Genomic DNA, 11,165 nt, shown 5'->3' with positions numbered 1-11,165 from the left:
CTTTTGATGATGAGTCATGATTGCCCTTTGACAATTCATCACAAAAAGGGAGAGTACATTTGCATGTTGATAGGAGGAGTTTTTGTTTTGGAACTAGATTGTATCTAGGAGCTTCATGTACTTTGTTTTGGCTTTTGATGTATTTATCATTTATGGGTTGTGTATGTTAGGGGGAGACACTATATTTTTTTATTTCTTTTATTATTTCTTGTTTCACATATGATACATTGGTTATTGATTTATATTATGAGGTTATTCATGGTATATGTCTTTGACAGTTTTTAGACCCCTTAAACAATTGATTAAACCTAGTTAATTAGCCAAGTTGTTACTTAGTCAGATTAACAAGTCTAGGTTATCACAATAATAAAGATCAAATCATGCAAAGCAGCGGAAAATAAATAACACACGATATGATCACCCAGGAAACCAAACCGGTAAAAACCTGGGGAGGATTTGACCTAGCTATCCTCAAGGTAAACTTGAATCTACTATCAAAAAGAATCGAAATTCATACAAAAGGACTTACAAGCACCCCCGCTCGACTTCCTAATGCTACCAACCAGTAGAACTTACTGACACGACCACGTGCAAGCTCCGAATCCACGGACTCCTTCTTTCTTTGGATTCCCACCAGCTACAAGCACCCCCACTTATGTATTCTTTAAGCTTTAATGGCAGCAACTGTTTTGATCATCAAGGTTTAGAGAATGTCTCTTCCTTGAAAACCCTAAGTTTGTGTAAAGGAAAGCTCATCTAGATCTCACAAGAGATTTACACAAACCGCAATATGAGCAACACTAAAACGTGGCTAGGGTTTGCCTTTTATACTTAGGACAAATAAGGAACCCTAAAAATGTTTTAAACACATAGGGCTGAGTTGGACGAATCTGCAGAAAAGCAATCTGCCCGACGTTCGATCGGTCAAGCCTAAGCTTCGATCGATCGAGCCAGGCCGAAAGCCACACTGCTTTCTGCTTTACACTCGATTCCAACTTTACATTGACATACAACTTTGAGCTAGCTTTAAACACTTCTAAACACATTGTTTTGATCATGGTTTGCCAACATTACACATTAGAGTTCTAAAATACATAAAGTCCTAAACTTTAGAACCTAACAAACTCCCCCTTTGGCAATCTATGACAAAACACAACATATAAGCTCAAAGTTTACAACATGAAAAAGCCCTTTACAAAATAATGCTCATAAACAAAAATTCAATCCTAACTACTATCCATCAGTTGCAAGTGTAGACAGCAGCTCAATTGAATCAACCTGTATATTTCCTGAAACACTAAACAAAATGCATAACCGCATGTGTGGAAAAAAATACAAGTAAACAAAATAACTTCTTGAATTCAAACAACACACAAATAAAGACATATATCAATGAATAACTCATGAATATAAATCAATAAGCAGTTTGAAACAAGAAACAAATAAAGTACCAACAAAAACATAAAACTCCCCCTAACATGAATATCCCCTAAAAACAAGGAAAGAGTTAAAAATGTTAAGTACATAGTGAAGCACCTAGATACAATCTAAAAACTCCACAAGCTCCAACCAAAAACAAAAATCTCCCCCTAAAAGCAAACTCCACAAGTACTCCCCCTTTTTGTGACGGAATGCCAAAGGGCACACAAGAAATCCATCATCAAAAGGGAGGTGGTCTAAACTGCGCCAACTCCGCACGCAAGGCACGGATCTCATCAAGCACGTCCACCAAAATCTGTCCTTGAGCCGCCTGAACGGTCAAGAGATGATCTAACGTGCGACGAATGTCCGAATCATCCGTAGCAGTCGGTGAGGGAACAGCAGCATCAGCATCAGCAGCAGCACCTGAAGGCTCAGCAGCATCTGTACTTGTAGAAGAGGGAGGAGGGGGAACACTACTAGACGACACACCTCTAGGACGAGAAGGAGGACCCTTCAACTGAGCAGCCCTCTGACGAAGAAATGTGGCACCTATAGGAGCTATCACATGAACAGGCTCACCTGACGGAAAACCATCTAAACCCAAATAGAGCAGAATCCTATGAATGAAAATAGGATGAATCAGCGCATGCCCTACGGCAGAACTCCTATGAACCTCGTTCAAAGAACGAAGGAACAAGTGAGGAAAACTGATAGACGCTCCAGAAACTAAGGCGTACAAAAACACACATCACTCTAAAGGGATGGTGTGGAAGTGAGAGATAGGCCACATAGAATGACACGCAATCCTAAAAAGGAGATAGGCAGTCTCAGTAAGCTCAGCGGACGTGATCCAAGGATCAGAACCCCACTGGATAGATGACCCAGTGATGTAAGACATGACTACATCTAAAGAGGGTGACTCCTCATAGGGATAGACAGCATCCCGAACTACCGGCACCCCTAGAGCATCAGCCACCACCCAAGGGGTAATGGTGAACTCTACACCTCGTATCCAACTCCTAACAAGGGTGTTGGAATCATAGATGTGGCAAGAGAGATTCGCATAGAACTCTCTAATCAGGGCGGTCGAAGGTGGATTATCTATCTATACGAGAGGCAACCAACCCCTAGACTCAAAATTAGCCCTAATGGCCGGATCAAGCGCATCTAACACAACAGCTCGCTCAGACCAGATCTTACGCCTACAGATCAAGGTGTCATAGGCTTCTCTACACTTATCATTCTTAAACAGCTCTACTCTAGGTGGAGACACAGAGGAAGTGGAAGTGGTCCTATTAGCTCTAGTTTTCCTAGGCATGGTGCTAAGATAAGGATCAAAACACAGAGCGAAAGAACAAAACCATAAAACAAAAACCAAAGGCAGTCTGCAGGTTAGCACAAAAACAACAAAAAAATCAAAATCTATATGATGCATGAACAAGTTAAAATGTCATGATGCATGTGCTAATGCAGTGAATTGAGTCAAAAAGATTCAAATTATAAAAATGGCTTGCACATAAAGGTTTTTAACACAAAAACCCCAAATTAAAGAAACCACTTGATCAATTTTTAAAAAATTGACGAATTGATCATTGCACATGATAGAATAACAATAATAATGACCAATTACATCAATTGGAGAAGCCAATTTCATCAATTTAAACCTAATTTGACAAAATCCCCAATTCGGATCAAATTCAAAACCCTAGAATTTTCAATTTTTCAAAAACCATCAAATTGATCAAATTAAATCATAGGGAACATTAATATAACATCATGGCATAAAAACCCATTGATCAATTACACAAGAATTGGCTTGAATCATCAAAAACCCCAACAATATTGAAAGTGCTGAAAATAGACATGAGAATGCATGAAAAATGCATGAAATCAAGAAATAAACTTGAAAAAGATGGGCAAAAGGGTCTGACCGACTTCTAAAGACAAAAACCCAGCAAGAATCTTGAAGGAAAACAACAAAAATTGATGGTGGAGCCAAGTGCCAACACGGAGAGAGAGAGGAACTTTGAAAAAGTATGAATAGTGAGTTTGAAAAAGTCCTATTTTGCCTTTTTAAAAACCAGAAACACGAGTTTCGATCGGTCGAAAAAACAGTCTCGACCGGTCGAAACAGACAGAGACTCCCACGCTTAAAAATTTTGAACTTTTAAAAATTTCGATCGGTCGAAAAACACATTGGACCGATCGAATCAGGCAGAGGCTCACCAAATTTTTCTGGAAAACACAATTTTTGAAAAACAAAAAGATTTGACTCAAAGCATTAAAATTTAAGACCAAAAATGCATAAGAATGAGATGATATGTTTTTCCAAGCAAGAATTTTAAACCCAATATCCCCAAAAACAAAATTTTGCATTCTCCACAAATTTTTAAGCAACAAATTTAGTTTGCACATAATTCAAAGTGATTGCAAAAACTTGGTTGGTCAGACCATAAACACACACAACAACATGTACAATGTTTAGCAACGAGTAACTCGTGTAGTGTGTGCGACTAGCAAAGACATGAGATACATGTGAGGTGATATGTGAATAGTAATCAATCACAAAGTCTACAAAATTCATCACAAAGAATTTAAAATAGACTATCACCTAAAGAGTTACATCATATAACTCCCACATCTCCTAGATCATAAGCTTGCAATCATGTAATTTTCTTGTATTTATGCCTCATAATATACATTCCAATTTTAAGTTTATGTGAGTTTGGCATCAAGCCTAATAGTACACACCAATTAGATTTCAAGAATTAAGCACTTTTACCGAGGCTTCACCTTATGTTCTTTTTGTGCATGTGCTACACTTTCTCGAGCACAAAATCTTATGATATGCACTAAGGTGTTCATGATTGGCTAGTGAACAGTGGTGAGATGGTTATTTATGCCTTTCTCTAAAAGTTCAAGTCCAACATTTAAAAACATGTGACTTCAAGATTAAGACATAGTAATCAAAAACCATACACATCTTTCCCACACAACATGCACTACAAATCTTCAACTAGTAGAGTGCAATAAATAAGCTCATCAAAGCTAAACAAGGTACAAACAACATGTTATGTGAAAATATTTTGACCAACCTTGTTCTCAAAAACCAAGAAGAATAGTGCAAAAACAAAGTTGTGCTTTCTTTTCCCCTTTTTTTTTTATTATTATAAATAAAAACACCTAGAATGAAATGCATGAATGTTATGCAGTGCAAATCCTAGAGACAACAAAAAAAATAACAAAGGTCACAAAGGGTATAGCAATGAAGCACAAGGACCATGTCAGAAAGACTCAGTTAGGTCGAGTCTTTTGCATCCAAAACTTTTTAGATGCACCACGAGCATTGGAGTTCTTATTCACTTGAGAATGATTTCCAACTCCAGGATTAGAATAAAAGTTTAAAGCCTTTACCAAATCACCAATAAGTACCATAGGATCCAGTGCTTGAGGCACAGGTACTTTTGGTTTGTTTGCTCTCTTTGTAGCTTGCAGCTTGTAGCAATTTGGACGTATGTGTCCAGTCTTTCCACAAAAATGACAAACCCATGCAGGTTTATCATGTGTTTTGTCCTTAGATAGGGTAGGCTTCTTAGACTTAGATTCTTTCAGATCACCCCTAATCTTCTTAAATGGTGAACCTTCTAAGAGTTTCGCAACCTCACTCACAGGGGGTTTGACAGTATCACTCACTATCTCACACGCAGAAGGTTCAGAGGAAGAAGATGAAGGAACAAACTTAGTGGAATGGGGAGCGGACACACAGATGCTATCAACATAACCTAAACCAGTTTTGTCAGAAGATGACTTATGAACACTCAGCATTTGATCAAGTTTAGAACTAGCAGATCTAGTAACAGATAAATCAAGTTCTAAAGATTTAACTTTATCAAGCAAAAGCATGTTTTCAGTTTTCACATTGTTCAAAAGGTCATTAGCATCAAATAATTTAACAAGCAAATTTTTCTTTTCAAGTTCAAGAGATTCAATTTTCTTTAGGCCAAGTTCAACATTCATAGCATCCTTTGCAGCAACTTTGCAAAGTTTGTTATAGGCCTCTTGAAGATCTGCATCTTCAGAGAGTTCCCCATCAAAAGGGTTCTCTTCAACAGATAAGCTCTCATCAACTACAGTAGTAGCAGTGAAAGCAATGAAGTTTCCATCCTCATCACAATCAGAATCATGATCAGAAACTTCACCATCACTAAGGATTACAGCCATAGCTTTACCCATAGACTTCAAATAGGTTGGACATTCAGATTTCAAGTGTCCATACCCTTGACATCCAAAACATTGAGAGCCCAAAGAATTATTGGAAGTTTGACCTACTCTTTCTCTAGGTTTATCATTGTTGTTAACCTTAGTGGGATCATACTTCCTAAAATTTCTAGGTTCAGCAGTGTTTGTGCCTCTTGCCTTTCTATTGTTATTCCTGAGAAAATTTCTAAAATTCTTGGCAAGATAGGCAATCTCTGTAGCAGAGAGCTCATCATCAAATCCACCACCATTAACATCATCAACTGACTTAAGAGCCATTGATTTGGATTTGGAAGTTTTGGGTAGATCCAACTCATAGGATTGAAGAGATCCTACAAACTCATCAACAGGGATAGAGTCCACATCCTTGCTTTCAGTAATGGCAGTCACTTTGGGTCTAAAGTCTTCAGTCAAAGATCTAAGAATCTTCCTAACAATTTTAGGTTGATCATAGATTTCACCCAAGTTAAAAGCAGAATTAACAATATCATTCAGTTTAGCATAGAATTCATCAAAAGATTTATCATCAGACATCCTAATGCTTTCAAATTTAGAAGTCAATTGCTGCAGTTTATTAATTTTGACAGCCTTTGTGCCTTCATGCACAGTCTGGAGGATATTCCAAGCAGTATGAGCGATCTCAACATTCGAGATTCTCTTAAATTCCTCCATAGAAACAGCATTAAAAATCGCATTCATAGCCTTGCTATTAAACGAAGCTGCTTCTTTCTGAGAAGTTTCCCACTCACTAACAGGAGTAGTGGGCTTCTCCCATCCGTATTCAACGGAATTCCACACCCTCTCATCAATGGATTTCAGGAAGGCTTTCATCCTTACTTTCCAGTAAGCATAATTATTCCCATCGAAGTGAGGAGGAATAACTAGAGAGTGTCCGTGTTCCATGACAACAGGGGTCAAGGATCAGCTCAAAGATCAAAAGATCAATAACAAAAGAGCTACCCGCTCTGATACCACTTGACAGTTTTTAGACCCCTTAAACAATTGATTAAACCTAGTTAATTAGCCAAGTTGTTACTTAGTCAAATTAACAAGTCTAGGTTATCACAATAATAAAGATCAAATCATGCAAAGCAGCGGAAAATAAATAACACACGATATGATCACCCAGGAAACCAAACCGGTAAAAACCTGGGGAGGATTTGACCTAGCTATCCTCAAGGTAAACTTGAATCCACTATCAGAAAGAATCGAAGTTCATACAAAAGGACTTACAAGCACCCCCGCTCGACTTCCTAATGCTACCAACCAGTAGAACATACTGACACGACCACGTGCAAGCTCCGAATCCACGGACTCCTTCTTTCTTTGGATTCCCACCAGCTACAAGCACCCCCGCTTATGTATTCTTTAAGCTTTAATGACAGCAACTGTTTTGATCATCAAGGTTTAGAGAATGTCTCTTCCTTGAAAACCCTAAGTTTGTGTAAAGGAAAGCTCCTCTAGATCTCACAAGAGATTTACACAAACCGCAATATGAGCAACACTAAAACGTGGCTAGGGTTTGCCTTTTATACTTAGGACAAATAAGGAACCCTAAAAACGTTTTAAACACATAGGGTTGAGTTGGACGAATCTGCAGAAAAGCAATCTGCCCGACGTTCGATCGGTCAAGCCTAAGCTTCGATCGATCGAGCCAGGCCGAAAGCCACACTGCTTTCTGCTTTACACTCGATTCCAACTTTACATTGACATACAACTTTGAGCTAGCTTTAAACACTTCTAAACACATTGTTTTGATCATGGTTTGCCAACATTACACATTAGAGTTCTAAAATACATAAAGTCCTAAACTTTAGAACCTAACAGTCTTATTTTATGTTTTGTGAAATCAAGAATTTATTTTGGTTTACTTGTATTTTCCACACATGCGTTTATGTGTTTGTTGAGTATTTCAGGAATTTACAGGTTAATTTAGTCGTGGCTGCTATCTACATTGGCAATTGATAAATAGTAGTAGTCAGGTTGAATTGTATTTGGGGATTTTAAATTTAAATGGGTTGTTTGTAACTTTAAGCATTTCTTTTTTGTGAAGTGTTTTGTCACGGATTGCCAAAGGGGGAGTTTGTTAGGTTCTAAGACTTTAGGAACTATATGTATTAGAACTTCAATTTGTAATGTGTTGGCAAACCATGATCAAAACATTGAGTGTAGATTTAGGTTTGCTCAAAGTGTGTTTATTTGTAAAATTAGAATCGAGTGATTGCAGGATTTATTGGTCTAAATCTGCAAGGCTCGATTGATCGAACATTAGACTCGATCGATCGAATCTCATGCAGATTTATATTTCTGCAAAATTTCCAATTCAGCCCAAGCCCGTTTGACGTGTAGAGTTTTATGTTTTACTCCAAGTATAAAAAAATAAAAAATAAATAAAATAAATAAATAAAAAAACCTAGCTACATTTTGGAAGTCTTTGATGTGTTGTGTGTTCAATCTCTTGTGAGATCTAGAGGTGTTTACCTTCATACATACTTAGGGTTATCAAAATCAAGATTCATGTCAAGAACTTGGTGATCACTTTAGTTGCTACATAAAGAACTTAAAGAAGATCTGAAACCTTTGAATGGAGTCTCAAAGTCACAAGTAGGAGTACTTGTGGTTGTAGTGGATCAAGGAAAGAAGTAGTCCGTGGACTCGGAGCTCTCACATGGTCATAGTAGTAAGTTTTCTACTCAAGTTAGATATAGGATGTTAGTGGTCTAAGTTCTATTGTACAAACTTCAATTCTTTCATAGTAGATCTGTTTTACCTTAAGGATAGCTAGGTTAAATCATCTCCAGGTTTTTTACCGGTTTGATTTTCCTAGGTTATCATATCGTGTGTTCTTTATATTTTCACATTATTTACATGATACGATTTGAATGTGTTAACCTAGATCTGAATAATTTATCTAAGTAATCACTTGACTAAATAACTAGGTTAACAACTTGTGTTTTAAGGGGTTTAAAAACATACACATTAATTTGGAGGATCCCATTTATGAAGACTTGACAAGCAATTAGCATTAGTGTTTGTGTCATAGTTTAGATTGTGTTTTTTTTTTTCTTTTTATTATTTTTGTTGTTTTGTTTTCTAACCCCTTTTGCAGGTGTTAAAGTTTTTTTTTTTTTTTTTTTTGTTCATTTATGTTTATCTCTTCAAGGTACTCTCCGTAATCTCTACTCTTTATTGTTTTTTTCCTTGTTAACATTGAGGACAATGTAAGTTTTAGGTTGTGGGAGGGAACTTGAGATGACATGCAATTGGTTTTATTTTATGTTAAATTTTTTTTGGGGTTATTTTTGGTGATTCTTTTTAGTCCAATTTTCAAAAAAGAAAAAGAAAAAGAAGAAGTGTTGCTTTAACAAAAGTTTTAAGTCAAAGTTCTTTACGCTACTTCTATCTAAAGAATTCCACTGTTTTTCATGCTCAACTATTATGCACGTGCGCTTTAGCCACATGAACATGTTTCTTGATTGAGAGATAGAGATGACTTTGAAATTCTTGAAAATAAAATGTAGAGACTATAACACAAGTGAGTTCTTGAGCCATTCATTTTTTTAGAGGGTTATTTTCTTTTTATTTCATTTTTCATTTGGAAGCACATAACTTTGTTGTTGCTTAGTCTCATTATTCTTTGATTTGGTCGAATTCTAAGAATTTATCAATTTTATGTCACACCTGAATAAGTTAAAGTCATGGATTTTGGATTTTGAAGAACTGTCTCAATCCTTAAGAGATGATTTTAGGGCATCTTTGTTAATTTTGAGCCATTACTATTTTCTTTCTTGATACATTACCGCTAGTTACCCATCTGAGCCTATTATTTTAGCCATTCTTTCTCAAACCCTTTCCTAAAGTGTTCCAAGAATGAATGCAATCAAAATGTCCTACTGCTGTAAATTTGTGGTGAAGTAGTTGGAAGAAAAGGAGTCACTAAAAAAAAAGTCATAAACAAAAAAGGAAAAATGTTGAAAAAAAAAAAAAAAAAAAGAATGTGAAAGAGGAAGAAATAGAGAATGAATTTGTTGATGAAATTTTGAAGAAAAAGAGAGAAAGTGAAATTGCAATGTTCAAGAAACTTGAGAGGATAAATCAATTGTCATATAATCAAAAGAAGTTGTCTCTCTAATTAATCTTGGGAACACTTTTTATTTTTACCTATACCCTTTGTTCTAAATTCCTCCTCTTTACCCTACATTATGTCCCAATGAAAGTCCTATTTGATCTTAAGGAAGGTATGTTTTGGATCTTGACATGACTAATCAATGTGTGTGGTGTAATATTCTTAGTGTTTGGCATCCTTTCATGAGACTATAAATGTCCTTTATTTTGCTTCACCATTCTTCATCTTATTTATATGTGAGATATTAGTCTTTGTTTAACATTATTTTGCTCACATATGTTTGAGAGTGTTACACCCTTTTCAGAGTGATTTTATTTGTTGAGTGTTAACAACTGTGAGATTTGAGTTGAAGCATAACTTTGGATAGAAACTCAAGACATGTTTTATCTTAAGACTAAGGTTGTGTTTGTGTTGGCTAAACTATTCACACACTGAGTATTGGTGGCATGTGGAATATCTTTGGTGGTTGTTAGTGTTTTTGGCCTTTGATTAACTATTTCTAGTAAAGTAATAATTTTTTGTTATTTTGTGTCTTTGTCTCGAGTTGCTTAAATTGTCTCGAATTGCTTAAATTGCTAGGGACTAGCAATGAACTAGTTGGGGAATCAATTCATTATCATATTTATATCATCATTAGAAAGCATTATCATACTTATTTCGAGTTAATTCATGCATATTATAGTTGGTTTTGGAATAATGCTGAATAATCAATTTTGTGCTTAATTGAATTTTAATGCATGAATTTGTCTTTTGTAGGATAATGAAATTAAATAAGTGGATTTGTGCAAAGAAGAAAGCTAAAGGACTTTACTTTTACAAGGACCATGATGAAGTCAAAGAATGCCAACCCAATTAAATTCGAGTCCAATTGGAGCAAGGAATCAAAGGAAGTTTGCACCAAATCCAAGACCAATTCGGATTAGGAATCCAGCCTGTGCACCAATTAGTATTTGGAGCATAACTTTTGGTTCAGATGTCCAATCAAGATGATTGAAGTTGGGCTGGAAATTTAACTTAAAGGGCTACAACTTTGTATTTTATCAAAAGTCCTAATTATGAAGTTAAATGGGCCAAAAACGTCAATTAATTGAAGCCTAAAAACTTGGGATTTTCTCCAAACAGGAATTCAACTTGTAATAGGATTTCTTGACCTATTTAAAGGCTTTTTAGGGAAAAATTCAGGAGAGAGCTGTCATAGAACATAATTTAGGTTTCTTAAAGTTTCTTTACCGTTTTCAGAGTTTTATTTGTGTTATGGCTTGCTAGAAGCCTTGCTAAGGAAGGGGTGAAACCCAACCATTTATTGGTATGTTCTTAATAATTATTTATTGGTTTTAATGCTTATGTTTTTATGCTTTTT

This window comes from Quercus robur, chromosome 5, assembly GCF_932294415.1.
Source record: "Quercus robur chromosome 5, dhQueRobu3.1, whole genome shotgun sequence".
NCBI lineage: Eukaryota > Viridiplantae > Streptophyta > Magnoliopsida > Fagales > Fagaceae > Quercus > Quercus robur.
Note: the sequence above shows the minus strand (reverse complement) of the source record.